The sequence below is a fragment of the Rhinolophus ferrumequinum genome, chromosome 3 (genome assembly GCF_004115265.2).
Source record: "Rhinolophus ferrumequinum isolate MPI-CBG mRhiFer1 chromosome 3, mRhiFer1_v1.p, whole genome shotgun sequence".
Classification (NCBI taxonomy): Eukaryota; Metazoa; Chordata; class Mammalia; order Chiroptera; family Rhinolophidae; genus Rhinolophus; species Rhinolophus ferrumequinum.
Window position 1 is genome coordinate 62,830,061 of NC_046286.1, and position 17,555 is coordinate 62,847,615.

A 17,555-nucleotide genomic window follows, 5' to 3' on the forward strand; every position below is an offset into this window, starting at 1 on the left:
TGGCCTCCTTGCTCATCTTCTAACACAGCAAACACATCCAGTACCTGCACTTTACACGTGCTATTTCCTCACCTGAAAACTTTTTGCTTTCCACTTTGACTTTCTGTTTATTTTTCAACTTAAGAAAATGTCCCCCAACTATACTTTAATTAAAAAAAAGAAAGAAAAGAATATGTTCCCCTCCCCCCAATAAAACAGCCACAACAATAAAACAAACAAATCATCCAAGGCTGAAACTTTTCCTGTACCTTTTATTTTACTGCTTTACTAAGATATAATTGACATATAACATTGTGTAAGTTTAAGGTATTCAAAGTTATGATTTAATATATGCATATATTGCAAAATTATTACCACAAAAAGGTTAGTTAACAGCAGTGCTCAGAGAGGAGGTCTTGGAGGCAGGGCTTTCCATGGAGAGCTTGACTGGGGTTGGAAAAGGAACCTGATATGCGTTTAGGATTGGACAACACAGAAAGGAGAGGATTTTGAAGCAAGGCTGGGGAGTAAACATGCTTTCTACTGAAGTTGAAGAGTTTGATGTTCGTTTAAATGCACTTGGAAGTTCCTGAAATGAACAATAAAGTATTTGTCATTTTTCTCTTCCTTGACAAGAGTCTCCTGGAATAGTAAAAGTACATCAATGTGGGCAGTCAGCCACAATGGTTTCGGTTCTCATCACCCACCTACAGGCCCCTCCAGCCCACCCGTCCCTCATGAGCTCTGGACCCTTATTCTCAACTCTCCACTGCACAATTTCATCTGCTCAGGCTTCACATTACCAGAGGAACCTCTTTAAAATGCCCATGTAAATAGGTCACCCCTTCAGAGAAATCTTTCCATGGCTCCCTGGCTTTCAGAATTAAGTCACAAAAATGTGTGGTGTTTAGCAGAGTTACCAGTGAAATGACCGGAGTGGAAATCTGGTGACTTCAAACCACCCCCCCGCCCAACCTCCCTAAAACATGCCTATAAGTTGTTGTGCCATTGCCCTCAAAGACACCCATCTGGCCCAGTGTTCAAGTTGCAAAGTCCTTAAAACTCAAAGGAAGAAGTAATTGCTTTGGTGGAGGGAGGGAAAGCTGTAACCTTGAAGGCTTCCAAGGGGATTTGACATTGGATCCAAGATTTGAAGGGTAAGTAAATATTGCCAGACAGCGGTGGGGTGGGGATGTAGCCAAGCACAGAAAATAGCCTGAGTAAAGATCTAGATGTGGGGAAAGCCAGGGCCTGTGTGAGGCCAGGGTGTAGGGCACAGCAGCAGATGGCAGGAGAGCAGCGTGTGCTGCCCTCAGCTTTGTGCCTGGCATACAGGAAATATCGGGTACATTTTCCTAACAGCCTTGGAACCCACTGTTAAGAATGCACACTCTGCAGTCGGACGACCTGGTTGTAAATTCTGTCTGCCACATAAACACTGGGAGACCTTAGGCAAGTCCCATCTCGCTGGTGTCACTCCCATCAAAATGGTTGAAAGAAACAGCTCTGCCTCCCCGGGCAGTTGTGAGGATCAAATGAGCTGAGCCACGTTAAGTGCTCTAGTCATCATTTCAGCTGCAGATAACAGCAAACCTAACTCAAACACGCTAAGAAAGAGACTTTTTTGACGCACTATGGGAAAAGTCCAGAGGTAGAGCTATCTACACGTGTGGTGGGATCCAGGGGGACAATGTCATCAGGTTTCCCTTTCTCTCTCATTCTCCAGCTCTTCTCCTCTCTGCCCTGCTCTGCTTCTTTGTGTAGATTTCAGCCCCAGAAGGAGAGAGAAACCCACGTTCTCCCACACCTACAAGTCAAATTTGAGAAAGCTCAGGGTAAAGTGGGGAGAGTAGAATGCTCTGATTGGCTGGTGAGTGGCCAGGGTTGGGAAGGCTCTGACTGGCTGGCCTGCATCACATGTTCAGCTCTCATCAAGGGCAGTCCCACAGGAAGTGGGGGACACACATTTTTCCTGGGAAGGAATTCCAATAAATAAACAACATTTATAAGCTTTTATCAACAGCGTGCCTGGCCCAAGGTAAGTGCTTTAATAAACGCTGTGAAGATAGGCCAAGAAGGATAAGTCAGGGTCACAATGGATGGAACCTTGAATTCTAGGCTAAGACTGTTGAGCTTTAGTTATGAGCAGTGGGGAGCGCAGATGTGGCCAACAAAGTATGTTTTAGAAACACTGGTCTGTTTTAGAAACACTGGTCATATGTGGCCAACAAAGTATGTTTTAGAAACACTGGTCTGCTAATGGAGGTGTGACAGAGGGTGGAGGAGCGGGGAGAAGTTTGTGGTAGGAAGGTCAGCTGGGAGACAGATAGATTTGGAGCTCAGTGTTCACGTTCCAGGTTAAAGAGATGATAGTAGAAACAGATTGAAGGGGATTTCCACTCCAATGGCAAAGAAGGAAGAATGGCCACCTTTGGCAACTGGCTGCCTGGGGAGGGTATGTAAATGTGAGGAGGTTCACAAGCCTGGGTGATTCAGAGGATGGTGGCCTGGCTACTGGGGTCTCCTCTTTCCTCCCTCTTTTCATCGTCTCCCTCCCTTTCCACTCTCTTCCGGAACAATGCAAGTTTCTCTCATTCTAGACAGCACAGTCTTTCTCTGGTGCATTTCCCTTGCACACCCACCCAGGGCTCTACCTGGAGCAGCTCTAAAAGGATTGGTTCATAAACAAATGCAATATGTTAAGATTCTAGTGAATGAAATGTTTTTCCCTCTTACCATAAAAGAAAAACAACAAATGGGATTTGCAGAATATACAAAAGATTTGCAATAACTGTGAGGACTCTTTTAAGAGCATGAAATAAATAAAAGCTTTGGCTAGGAACCTTGAGTGTTATAACAGATCTGTGTTACAAATGCAAAGAGTGTAGAAAAAGATGGATTTCTCCCACTTTGGGAGAGAGGTGCAAGGTAGGAGTGTGTGTGTGTGTGTGTGTGTGTGTGTATTGAAAAGTCTGTGAGTGAGGCGAAGTCTCCCTCTGACCCCTTGGAAGCAGCTGCATGTCACAGCAATACTGACCAAAGTAGTCAAAAAATGAGGAGCAAGTCTAAAGAAGGAAAGAGAAATTTTCCAGTCCTGCTTCGAAAGTGTATTTCGTATAGGGTTAAGATGCTAAGAGGAAGGTTCCGGAATGAAATACACTGAAACCACACGGAAGGAACCTGTCCCTGTCCCAGGGAGCCCTCACTCACAGCAACTGGCCTAGGCAGTAGCCATGATGGGGTTTTAAGCAACGATGAAAATTTGCCTTGTCTTTTACCTCTGTGACTTGGGTATGTTACTGAGTCTTTTGAAAACTTCAAGAGGAATTCCAGTCCCCTACTCCATAATATGGGAAGTAAGACTATAAAAAAAAAACTGAAGAAGTTACAGCATAGCCTGTTACTTATCCGCCACTTTCCATCTTCTTTCATAATATAACCCCTTGAATAAAGACCACACAGGGGGTGGTGTAGCCACCAGTTAGTGACCCCCAAAAGTGTGGTGCAGACCTGAATAAAGCAGACAAATAATGTTATCCAAAAGATCCCTCTGCCCAGAAGTTTTTGCCAATCTGTTGCAGACAACTGCCATAGCACCCGAAGTGTCCCGCTTTTAGGATGAAGTCTTTTCTTTTGAGAACACTGGCTTCCCTTTCATTAAACCAAATACCTACTCATCCTTCCTAGTTTAGCCTCAATGATGTGCCTCTCCCGTGAAGTTTGCCCTGTTTCCCACTCCCAACTCTCTGCTTTCTTGCCTCCACCTCTCTCTCCAATAAGTAACTGCCCATGCAGCTCTCTAAGTACTCATCTTCTTCAATTGTTGCCAGCCCCCAGAGGGCTGGAGCTTCATCTTTTTGATTTTGCATCCCTAGCACTATACCCTGTAATAAGTGCTCAAAAGGTAAAGGGATGAGTATGATGGAGTGGAAAGGTCATGAACTTGGAGTTACGTGATCATGCTAAACAGGTTCCTTGGCTGGCGATCTTGGGTAAGAGCCTCAACTCTGAACCTCAGTTTCCTCATCTGACAAGTAAGAAAACAATGCCCCCTGCCTCTCCCGCCAATCCCAAGTTTACCAAGTGAGCTAAGGTATTTGAAAAACATTTTCGCCAGAGCAGAGCTCTGAAGGAAGGAAATCTGTGGACACATTGGTCCAGCCCACTCATTTTACAGATAATAAAACTGAACCTCAGATGTTTCCTTTTTATCAAAATTCATCATCCTTAGCCCCACTCCTGTAGGAGCTTGTTCTTGGAGACTGACCTGGAAGTAGGAATGCAATAAATTCATTTTTTCAGGAGTTACTAATGGTTGCTGAGAGTGTGGGAGTACCTCTCCTGGAAACATTTGCATTTCACTTAAGAGATACACAGTAGTGGGATTTCTTTCAGGTCTTTGAGCAGACTGGTAAAGAGGTATTTTGGATGGGACAGTTTCCAAGTCTTTCCCAATTTGCATAATGTAAATGGTAGTCTCTCTCTACATACTATGTCTTGCATTGATTACTGGAGAAAAACTGTATTAATGTTGATCTGCCACAAGTGCCTATGCCCCAAAATCTGGAAGATTCACCTCTTTTAAATATGAAAACTACAGTGCTCAGACCCTCCTGAAGTCACAAACGCAGTAATATCTTCAAAGAGATGAAAAAGTCATCAACACACTGGAAAGTATCTTCAAATAGAAGTGAAGGAATCGGAGGCTACCCTAGCAAGTTACGTGAACTTGGGTGATTCAGGCTTTTGGAGCATTCCCCCCACCCCAATATTTCAACACTTTTTAGCGTGTGTGTGTCTGTGTACAGATCAAAATTCAAAAGGTACTGTGGTATTAGGGGAAATATATATTTGGTTTTTGTGTCCCTTTAGTTAAAGTTCTAGTTCAACAAATACCAGGGACATAGCCAATAGATAATTATTTGAAATAAGTAGAGCAGTAGCCAAGGCTTAGTTCATTGTTTTGTTCTCTAAATGTGTTTTTGCTGTTGTTGTAATGGTATTTCTATATAGGGTCCCTTGAGTTTATGATTTAACTCCTCCGTGGAACATAGACTCCTCCATGAAACTTTTGTGTATGGTCATATAACAAGAGAGTACAATCATTTTGGACTCACAGCACTGGAAAGAAGCATTAGAAAAATCGATATGTTTTTACATACAAATTACTTTGCTGATCGCTGGGGGCACAACCAGAGAAGTTTAACATATAGTCCCCACCGTCAAACAGCTTCATTACCAATAAAAACATTTATCAGACTCATCTAGGCAGAATTGAAAGCTAAGAAAATTCAAAAAAGGTTTAAAACATTAGTGGTCATATCTTGTTTTTGTCATTAGATGTCCCTTTACCTTCATTTTCATCAAATATTTTCTTCTGGCAGTAACTGTCTCACCCTCTCTTCAGCAGGAACACATCCAGGTTTTGTGAAGCTTGAAGTTTATACAATTTGCAGGAAACACTTTGGAGGATAAAAAAAATTATAAATACAACATTATTTAGAGTAAGAAAAAATCATAATGCATTACAAATTTCAAGAAGCTGACAAATACGAAAAACAAAGCACAAAATCTCAAAAACTAACCTAAAAATTTATTACTGAATGTTCTAACACTCTCTATAATTCTTTTCTCCTCCATGACATTGTTTGTTGGATCAAACCTTTTCTGAAGCCCACTATCTCTGGACTTTTCTGTTAGAAAGGCCAATATTTCTCTTTGTTGGTTAAGCAACTTTGAATTATTTGCAACATAGAATACTAATTCATAAAAGGTATATGGAAAAACTGATAATAAGCTTCCAGAATAGGACCTCAGCTCATGAAAAAAAGCACTTGAGGATTTATCCCAACTTGCAAAATACAGAATGATTCATGCGGTCATACTGCAGTTAGTTCCCTCCAATAACAGAAGGAACTTAGAATCACTCAAGTGTTCACAGTGGAATAAATATAATTAAACCAGACAGGATATGGGAGAGAATAAAAACATTTGTAAGATCAGTACAATAAAACAAAAAGAGTATTATTGTCTTTACCAAGTATTTAATAATTAGCCCTTAATGGGAAATGTTGCATGGCTGCTTTGATGTGGTTGCTTAGAATTTATCATTGCCTAATACTGCTTTGTTTCCAGTGGAATAAAGCAGGAGTCAATCTGTGTAAAGATGAAAAAAAGGTGGGGAGAAGTTTAATTGACTAAAAATTCCATTTACTTCAAATCCATGAAGGAAAAGGCATTTGAAACAAGCAAACAGAAATCATAACGGGCAACAGGCGTTCGGTAATATAGCTTTGAAACATAAATGTGCCTGGGAAAACAACAACTTTTTGCAGTATGGGGAAATGGATGGTCATGTTGAAAGTGTGTGAACTTAGTGTGGTTCTCTTTGGAATAATGAAAGAAAGGAGCCAAAACAATAATTGCAGAATATGATTTGAAATGGAATCCTGCTAGGATTCATGGTTTCATTACTGCCCGCGAAAGAGCAGAGGAGGCAAAGCACACTAAGTTTTAGCATCTTTTCCAATTGCAGTTTATTCCGTGATGGCCTTTTTGGATTTACCTGGAACCATAAAGAAGAAAGTGGCAGGATGACTTCAGAGGCTTATAAAAACAGTTCATATTTGGCATGGATCTTCTTTACAACAATTTGACAAAACAACTTCCCCAGTTACGGTTCATAACGGAAAAATAAGTTCCGTGACAGAATTATGGCGCCATGTGGTGGGGCTCTGGGGAGCGCCATATCCAGGACGCACTTCGCACATAAATTGAGGGATTTGTTGAAGACCACAAAGTCAGTTGGTAACAGAGCAGGTGGGAACTAACTCTGCATAACTTAGGTAAAAAAGGGAGTTAGGCTGAAGGAGGAATGTTTGTGTTTGTTCCGAGTTGTAAAATCTACACCTCCCCTCACCCCCTACAAATTCCTTCATCAGTTCTCACAAACTTCCTTCCCCTCTACCGTCTCTCACCAATACCCAAGAATATTCCCTTCCCCCAATTACTTCAGTTACAAGATTGAGACTTATTATTACAGAGAAGTATCTCCATAGATTACGTGATCCATAAAGGATCTCATCCACCGCCACATCTCGACTTCCTAGAAGGGTGCTGGCTCTCAGCCAATGTCTGTTGAATGAATGCAGTGCCACAAACGGTAACTGAATTGCTCAGTAAAGGCTCCACGCCACCCCACCCTCTTGCTCAGCTGGCCTTAAACTTCTTTGATTTTCTAAGACAGCTTACCAGCCTGCCTGCCAGTAGTCATGATGGTCTTTACAGGCAGATTCACTTCTCTTTTATGGCACAATGTTGACCAGCTGTCCTCCATTATAAGCAAAACTTCGCACTCACCCCTTGCACGACTACTTTCAACCAACCAGAGTTTCAGTTGACCCTTACCTCTTATTGCACCTGGAACAGTGTAGAGAATAATTAGTAGAGAATTTTCACACACTCCCAGCACCACATCTAACCACTCCTTTATGCCTACGTGCATTCTCTGCTTTCCCACTGCTGTGAAGGACAAACTCTTTGTTCTCCTAACTCATGCCAGCCCTGCAACTTGTATGCTGGGTCCCATCTCCTCTGCCAGTTCAAGGACATCGATCATGCAGTTACTTCCTCTCCTCCCCACCCCCACCACCACCCCCACATTCCCCTCTCTACTTGGGATCTCTCATCTGCATACAATAATGTCATGATATCTTGATCTTAACACCCTCACTTGATTACATATCCCTTAAAGCTACTGTCCCTTTTTTTCCTGCTCCCTTTTAAAGCAAAACTCCTCAAAAGAGTTATAATCCATCTCCAATTCTTCTCCTCCCATTCCCTCTCGACCCCACTCCAGTCAGGCTTTTGCCCAGATCAATGAGCCCCACGTTGTCAATTCCTACGTCAATTATAAGTCAGCAGCATTTATCAAACTGGACACCAGGCCTCCACACTCCCCTGGATTCCTCCTGTCTCTATGGCAATCCCTTCTCAGTGTCCTTTACTGGATCTATTTCCTCTTCGCAATTTCTAAATGTTGGAATGCTCTAAGAGTCTGTGAACCTCTTCTCACTCCGTACTCACTCTCACACAGGTCTTCTAGTTTTAAATACCATCCTTATGAATGCCATCCTTATGCCCATGTATCGCAAATCTGGATCTCCAGCCCTGAGGTTTTCCCTGAACTCCAATTCCTTGACACCCCCACTGGGAAGTCTGATGAGCACTTATCCCTAATATTTCCCAAACATATTTTGTGATGCTGATCTTCTCCCCAAAGCTGCTCACCTGCAGTGCCCTGTATCTTAGTGAACAGTACCTTCAATCTCTTAGTTGTTCAGGCCCCACACTTTGGAATCTCCTTTGACTCTTCTTTTCCTCTCATATGTTATGTCTAAGCATCAGCAAATCATGTTACCTTTACCTGCAAAATGTACCCCATTCCAACCACTTGTCACCACCACTCTTGCCACCACTATCGGGTCCAAGCCACTTAACACTCAACAATGACAATGCCTCTCCCCAACCAGTCTCCCTGCTTTTGTTCTTGCTCCCGAACCCCATGTCTAGTCTCAACACAACAGCCAGAGTGATCCTTTGAAAACATGCGAACTGCTACCCTAAAGAAACTCTCACAAGACAACATGCCCTAGAAATTTTACTGTCTGTACTAGAGAAAAATTGGAAACAACCTATCAATGGACAAATAAGTTGTCTTACATTCCTATAGGAGAGTATACGCAACAGAGGGAAATAAGGCAGATCCATATGGGAGAAATGGGAAGATCTTAAAGCATTATTGCTACATGAAAATAGCAAGTTAAGAAGGTAGTGAAATAAATTATGGTGCATTTATACAATAATGAGTAGGTAAAACATTATGTACTAAATAGCTATTCAAGACATATTGTGAAAAACTGAATAACTGAAACATCTTTTAATAAAAGAAATACATGTATGCTTAAATATATAGAGAATATCTCTAGTAGTATACACAAGAAACAGATAAGTTGGGATCTCCTGGGGAATAGAACATGGAGGTTAGGTGAAGAAGGGGACATTTATTTTTTACTTCTTGGGCACTGCAGAACTTTTATCATGAGCATGTATATGTGTGTGTACATACACAGACACACACACACACACACACACGTATGCATGTTTTCTTCTAGCACTTTAAGGTTAATTGTTGGGGTTGTGTCTGTTTTACATATAGAACTTCATCTGGACTTTTTATTGGTGTGAAGAGTAAGGTAATGATACATTCTTCCAAATGACTGGCAATTGTCCCAACCCCATGTCCTTACTGATCCATTTTTTTCTCCATTGATAGAAATGCTACCTTTAGCATAACTACATTTCTAAGGCTACTAATTATTATCTTCAGCATTTTTTTTATTCTGAAAATGTTTAACCATCAGAAGATGAATTTGTCCAGAGAGGGCACCAGAATGCTAAAGCAGGGAGCCCCAGACTTCAGCCCAAACAGCACACACAAAGCTGCTGGGATGGTCCAGCAGAAGACGGGACTGTGATAAACGCAAATATCAGCCTTTGTGTTTCCTGTGGTCTCCCTTGCAGCATCCAAACTTTCATATAAGAATGGATGCCCTTATAACTGCAGTACCTAGACTTATGTTGAGTGCCTGATATCAGCCATGAAAAGGCCACTAGTCTCTCACAAATAACCCAAGGAGGGGTGAGGTCCATGGCCTTGATAGGTGATTTTCACCTAGTGCTCTGATGTGTGATACAGTGGACGGACAGGATTTGGCACCACGCTCAAGCCTCCTTGTGGCCATTTAACCAGCTAAGTGACCTTGAGCAAGGTCCTGTGGTTCATACGAGAACAGAAATTCTACTTCTCAGGGTTGTTTAAGGTTCAACTGAAACCATTTATGTAAACTGCACAGTACAGTATCTTGGCCATAATAGGTAGTTGAAAAATGTGCATTATACTTTTTGTTGAGAAAGCTTAGATATTTAATTTCCAGACTCTGTGAAATTATAGCCAACATTTAAAGCAGGGAGATCAATGGCCATTGGCAGGGGAGACGAGATGCATTGGCTTCACATTACCCTCCCTACTTTTCTTTTTAATCCAGGCTATTCTTGCCAAGCTTGCCCCTTGATGGTTGGCCATTATGATATTATTATGTAGTAGCATACATACATAGACAAAAGTTCAAACAGCATGAAAGGCTACTTAATGAGTTTCCTGTGACCCCACATATGAGGTCAGACAATTAAGTTCGCGAACTTGTTGCAATGATGTTGCTAAGCTTTTTGATAACAGAGGGATTGTTCATTATGAATTTGTACCAACTAGACAAACAGTTGACCAAGTTTACTATTTGGAAGAGCTGAAAAGGCTACATGAAAAAGACAGAAACGATGTGAACTTTTCGCCAACAATTCATGGCTCTTACATCACAATAATGCACCAGCTCACACAGCACTGTCTGTGAGGGAGTTTTTATCCAGTAAACAAGTAACTGTATTGGAACACCCTCCCTACTCACCTGATCTGGCCCCCAATGACTTCTTTCTTTACCTGAGATAAAGGAAATATTGAAAGGAAGACATTTTGATGACATTCAGGACATCAAGGGTAATACTGTGTTTCTCTGAAAATAAGAACTAGCTGGACAATCAGCTTTAATGCGTCTTTTGGAACAAAAATTAATATGAGACCCAATATTATGTTATGTTATGTTATGTTATGTTATATTATACCCGGTCTTATAGTAAAATAAGACCCAGTATTTATATTATATTATATTATATTATACTCAGTCTTATATTTTAGTAAAATAAGACTGGTCTTATATTAATTTTTGCTCCAAAAGACGCATTAGAGCTCATTGTCCGCCTAGGTCTTATTTTTGGGGAAACACAATATGATGACAGCTCTGATGACCATTCCAGAAAAAGAGTTCCAAAATTGCTTTGAAGGGTGGACTAGGCGCTGGCATCAGTGCATAGTTTCCCAAGAGGAGTACTTCGAAGGTGACCATAGTGATATTCAGCAATGAGGTGTGTAGCACTTTTTCTAGGATGAGTTCGCGAACTTAATGGTCAGACCTTGTATACTCCTCAGAGGTAGCCATTGTTAAGTTTTTTTGTTGTTTCCATGAAGAAATTTTTCCTGTGTGTATGCACATATGCACACACTCATGAAAGCAGCCTATACACACTTTTCTTGCTTTTTTTAAACTTCAGATTACATCAAAATTGAGTAATATAAAGCTAGATTATTTGGAAGATCTTAGACAAAAATGGGAGGAGAAGTGGTGGTTTAAGGACCACTAGCAGGATTTTTTAAACTCAAGTAAGTTACTAGTTCAAAAATTTTTCCCTTGGGTTTGTGCTACACGCTTATTTTAAAAAGTATTGGCCAAGACCAAGGTACATAATGTATATACACTACATTGCTTACGTATTAGTTTCTTTTAATAAAAACGTGTCTGAAGCTGTAAAGATATTTGAGCAAAATATTGGCCTTTTCCTTTAAAAAACAAAAAGCATGGGAGATCCTTTATTTCCTTTAGAGCCATATTATTAATCCTGAGAAACTGTGCACACCATGCTTATTGCCTGCCTACATGCTTTCAGTCCAGCTCTGTGGGTATATAATTGTGTGCTTAACAACTACTCACCTGGGGTTTTGTTTTTTGTTGTTGTTGTTTTTGTATAGTCATTGTGTAGGAAACTGACTCCAAACCAGCACGTGATTAGGTTTGCTCAGCTCCCACTTCAATGCTGTTACATAACACTCCCCAGCTGGGTGGTGGGTGTAGAGCTCACAAGAGCTGGTTTCAGTATTGAAAAGGGCTTGGAAAATTTCAGGTTCTGAGCACTTCTCTTCTTCCCAGTATATTCAAACGGCAAAGTCTTGCTCTATTTCTCCTGCCCCGCCAAATAGGAAAGTTCTATCTGTGTTCTGTGGTGCAACTGCACTGCAGAGAAACAATTTGTACATTCCAGACTATAATGGTAACCAGAAGAAAATAGTAGCATTATGGGGTAGAAAATAATTGTAGACAGCTGTTTCTGGTAGTATTTCAGACGTGATCCTCTGGACAACCCTCCCCCTAAAAACAACTGAACATGCGAGATGAAATTATTTAAATGTTTTAATTTATCTAAATTTAACTGTATAACAAAATGGAAGTTTTGAGTGAGATCCAAGAGACGATAAATATTAGACACAAAGCAAGTTATGAGATGAACAAAGACAAAGACATTCAACACAGGTGGCGAACAATACAACCCACACTAAAGACACAAGACAGTCCAGTGACGTTCCACCTGGAACCCACTCGAGTGGGCTTGTGAAAGAAGTTCCTTGGTGAGAGCTTGTCATGCTGGGTGTCAGGCAGGGTCTCAGCTCCCGCTCCCCACGTAAGAACGCAGGATATGGTGAGGCCAAAAAGGAACCATAGATGGGGAGTCATAGACAGGGGAGTCATACCACTATATTCTCGCTGGCAACTGGGTTGCAGACACAGGAAACAGGAGCCACACGATCTGCAAACTTCCATCCACTTCTCTGCCAACCAACCAACCCCACTGGCTAACTGCAATCCGCGCTTGCTAGCTCAGCCACCATCTTCTTGCTAGCCCCCATTTGCTGCTAGCCTAGCCACAGCAGTTATATTAGTGGCCAATGGCTCACTGGTTACAGCTGACGGCCAACCAGCCACAGCTGATGGCCATCCGATCACAGTTGATGAACATTTACTACCTACCTGAGCCAGCACCTTTCCACTTGAGGGCGAGAGCCTGGAAATTGCACTCCTGGCTCTGTCCCCACAGAGCTGCTTCTGCTCTGTGAGGAGCGACAGCACTGTCTCACAAACCTAGAAAGAGGAGCTTTCAGGAAACTTCTCAGAGAGCTCCATATGCATCCCCTGAAATTATGAGACACCGGGGACAAGTAACTGAGGGCTGAGGAATGTAAAGACAGAGGCTGTGATTTTAGCCTGAGACAACAAGGGAAAAAAGGGGGTGCTCTTGCATTGTGACGGACCTGCATTCTAAAATTTATATAGAAATACAAAGCACCTAGAATAACCAAAAACCTTTGGGGGGAAAAAGACAAAGTTGGAGAACTTGTACTGTCTGATTTCAAAAATTATTGTAAAGTTCCAGTAATTAAGACAGTGTGCATTGGCATAAAGGTAGACATATAGAGCAACTGAACAGAAAGTTCAGAAAGATTAACATATGTAGTAAATTGTCTTTTGTCTTCTCACAAAGATCCTAAGGCAACTGTCTTTTGACAAAGTCAAATCATCTTTTGACAAAGATCCTAAGGCAATTTAATGGGCAAAGGATAATATTTTCAACAATTGGCGCTGGAATAGTTGGATGGTCGATATGCAAAGAAGAAGCCAGAGAAGGAGGAAGGGGAAGAGGAGGAGGTGCAGAAGGAGGAGAGGAGAGGGCGGGGAGAGGAAAGAGAGAGGAAGGGAGGGAGGAAGGAAGGAAGGAAGGAAGGAAGGAAGGAAGGAAGGAAGGAAGGAAGGAAGGAAGGAAAGATAAAGAAAGACAATCAACACTTCACACTGTCTATAAAAATTGATATGGATGAAAGACATAAACATAAGAGTTAAAATTATAAAACTTCTAAAAGATAACTATACTAGTTATCTACTGCTGAGTAACGATATTTCCACCAACTTAGTGGCTTACGTTTGTTATCTCGCAATTTCTGTGGGTCAGGAGTCCAATTGTGGGTAGGTGAATCTTCTGCTTAGGGTCTCACAAGGTTGCAGTCAAGATGTCAGCCAGGCTGTGGTCTCATTGAAGCCTTGACTGGGGAAAGGTATTGGCAGAATTCAGTTTCTTGCAGAAACTAAACTGTAGAACTGTAGAACTGACAGCTTCAGTAACTTGCTGGCTGTTGACCAGAGGCTACCTTCAGGTCCTAGATGCCACACAGTTCCTTACCATGTGGGGTTCCCCAACATGACCACTTGCTTCCTCAAAACCAGAGAGAAAGAAAACCTCAGCAAAGTGGATGCTAAAATCTTAAGTCATACAAGCATGTAACCACACATAACCATGTACATCCCACCATTTTTACCATATTCTATTATTTACAAGCAAGCCACAGGTCTTACCCATACTCAAGGCCAAAATCAAAGAATAACTGAAGAAAGCATATAGCTTTTCTGCATTAAGAGGGGGGAAAATGTACACAACCATACCTACCCTTTTTTGTCCGTTTAAAAAATAGTTGTACATACCTAATTCCTGGCATGCTAAATTGTATGGTGGTATCTTTTCCATGTATGTTTTTTTTATTTTATTAAGGTATAATTGACATGCAACAGTATATAAGTTGCAGGGTCATATAACATAATTATTCGATATTTGTATATATATTGCAAAATGATCACCACAATAAGTCTAGTTAACATCTGTCACCATACATAGTTGCAGAATTTTTTTTCTTGTGATAAGAACATTTAAGATCTACTTTCTCAGGAACTTTCAAATGTAAAATACAGTATTGTTAACTATAGTTGCAATGGTGTACATTACATCCTCATGACTTATTTATTTTATAACTAGAAATTTGTACCTTTTCACCCTCTTCACTCATTTCACCCACCCCCCACCCCTTGCCTCTGGCAACCACCAATCTGTTCTCTGTATCTATGAACTTGGTTTTTTCTTTTTTTTAGATTACATATATGAGGTATGATCAGAAAATACGGTAAATGTTTAAATTTTAAAAAATTATTACAGTAAAAGACACATTGCCATTAATCCCCCTCAATATATGTCCCCTTGCTTCAAACACACTTATCCCATCATTCTTGCCACTTTCTGAAGCAGTTCTGGAAGTCCTCTTTAGTGAGTGTCTTTAGTTGTGCTGTCGTGGCTACCTCGATGTCCTGAATTGATACAAACCGTTTTCCTTTCAAGGTCATTTTGATTTTGGAGAAGAGCCAGAAGTCACATGGTGCCAGATCTGGTGAATAAGGTGGTTGAGAACACACCATAATGTTTTTATTTGACAGAAATTGTCATACCAGAATCAATGTGTGACACAGAGCGTTGTCATGATGGAGGATGAAACCATTTGCCCATTTCATGTTAATGTGTTGTTGTTCGTGATCCATGATTTACAACACACTTTAAAATACACCTTCTCTCAACTGTAGCTCACACATAACTGACTGCACCAAACAAATTGAAACTTGTCACACCTGTTACTAAGGTTTGACATGCAGCTTCCTGTATTGAAGATCCTTGCCTTTGCAATGGATGGCACTCGGCAACAGCATTCACTATATTTTGTGATCACAATGGAAAGACTCCATTGTGATCACATTGAAGGGGAGTATATTGAGGGTGATTAATGGCAATGTGTCTTTTACTGTAATAATTCTTTTTTATTTAAACATTCACCATATTGTTTTATCATACCTTGTATATATTGTGCTTGTGGATAGGAAGAATTAACATAGTTAAAATATCCATACTACCCAAAGCAATCTATAGATTCAATGCAATCCCTATTAAAATACCAACAGATTTTTCATAGAACTAGAACAAATAAATATAAAATTCATATGAAACTATAAAGACCCAGAATAGCCATAGCAATTCTGAGAAAGAAGAACAGAGCTTGAGGTATCACACTATATTAAGCTATACAACAAGGCCATAGTAATCAAAACAGCATTGTATTGGCATAAAAACAGACACATACCATGTTTCCCCAAAAATAAGACCTAGCCAGACAATCAGCTCTAATGAGTCTTTTGGAGCAAAAATTAATATAAGACCTGGTCTTATTTTACTATAAGACTGGGTCTATAATATAATATAATATAATATAATATAATATAATATAATATAATATAATATAATACCAGGTCTTATATTAATCTTTGCTCCAAAAGACACATTAGAGCTGATTGTCCATCTAGGTCTTATTTTCAGGGAAACAGGGTAGATCAATGGAACAGAATAGAGAGCCCAGAAATAAATCCATGCCTATATGGTTATTTAATCTATAATAAAGGAAGCAATAATATACACTGGGATAAAGACAGTATATTCAATAAATAGTGCTGGGGAAAACTGGACAGATACATACAAAATGAAAAAGAAACTGGACCACCTTCTTACACCATATACAAGAATAAACTCAAAGTGGATTAAAAACTTAAATGTAAGACCTGAAACCATAAAACTCCTAGACAAAAATATAGGAAGGGTAGTTTAGACACTACCCTTATTAATATTTTTACTGATATATTTCCTTGGGCAAGCGAAACAAAAGAAAAAGTAAACAAATGGGACTACATCAAACTAAAAAGTTTTTGCACAGCAAAGGAAACAAAAAGACATCCTAATGGATGCGAGAAGATATCTGCCAATGATACACCTGATATTTCAGGATTAATATCCAAAATTTATTTAAAAAAATAAACGCATACAATACCCCCAGGTGTGAATGGATCTCGGGTGGGCTTCGGTGGTTCGAATCCCAATGAAGGAATGAGCCCCTTTAACCTCTTTAAAGGCTTTTTCGGTTTTTCTGGACCTCAGAGCCTGAACGCTCCCTTTTTTGGAGGGATGACTCGAGATGAAGATGAGGATGATGAGGAAGAAGAAGGAGCCTCATGGGGCTGTGGGAGCTTGAGGTTTGAGGGTCCCCAACCCCCGAGGAATTTGCTTTCAGCTTCAGCTTCAGTCCAGGAGGAGGAATGCGTTTCCACGGTAACTTCCGCTTTGATGACGTTGTCCAGGATTTCCTAACATCTTCAGCGAGATGGGGGCCTGGACCTTGCCTGCCTATCCTCCTGAACTCCCAGGTCTTGGATCAGAGACACCTGATGAGAGACAGCAGGAGGGTCAGACACTTCAGGACTCAATGCTTAAGTATCCAGATAGTCACTAGCCCAGGGTCTTTGGGGAGGGGATGGGTCTTGGAGAGTGATGCAAGAACTGACTCCCCAAAACCAGCACGAGACTGGGGCTTCCAGAGACCTTTTCAAAGGTTGATGATATGTGGCCCATGACCCCCATTCTAGAGCCAGAGGACAAGGATCTAATTTCAAGGTTTCCCAGGAGGGCCTCAGCCCCGTTCTGTTGCCCCAGCCCAAATCCTATTTCAAGAGCATCTCTGTGACCAAGACCACCAGGCCAGATGAGACAGCAGAGGAGCGCCCGACTATGGTGGACAGTGAGGGCTGGACAGAGACCACAGTAACCCATCAAGAAGCAGACGGCAGCCCGAGAGATGCTTTTAACAGTACCACCATAAACACAAATGGATCCCGGGATTAGCAGACCTCTGTGGACAGCCTCCAACATGAAGGATGGAGACTTATGCAAACAAAAGAAGCAATTTGGAAGAAACGGAGACTATGCAAAAAGATGAAAATTCAACAAGGACACAAATCTTTAATGTCCTTAGAAATATGAGATGATATATCCATAAAACCAGAACAGAATGCTACAAAAGAGAAATATACAGAAAAAACATCTGGGAGACAAACAAAATTGTTATGGCAGAATTGAAAAACTATAAAAAGGCTTGGATGAGA

At 40.9% G+C, this 17,555-nt stretch overlaps 1 long non-coding RNA gene and 1 pseudogene across 1 annotated transcript; one reads left to right on the top strand and one right to left on the bottom strand.

The window, feature by feature from the left end:
* Positions 1–392: 392 nt before the first annotated feature.
* On the bottom strand, positions 393–13,858 carry LOC117020463 (uncharacterized). The gene is made up of 3 exons (XR_004422704.1): positions 13,678–13,858; positions 5,332–5,441; positions 393–568 (listed from the first exon to the last, which is right to left on the bottom strand). It is a non-coding gene; the product is annotated as an uncharacterized LOC117020463 (long non-coding RNA).
* A 2,595-nt stretch (positions 13,859–16,453) lies between these two features.
* LOC117020679 (HCLS1-associated protein X-1-like) lies at positions 16,454–17,295 on the top strand (annotated as a pseudogene).
* The last annotated feature ends 260 nt before the right edge of the window (positions 17,296–17,555 follow it).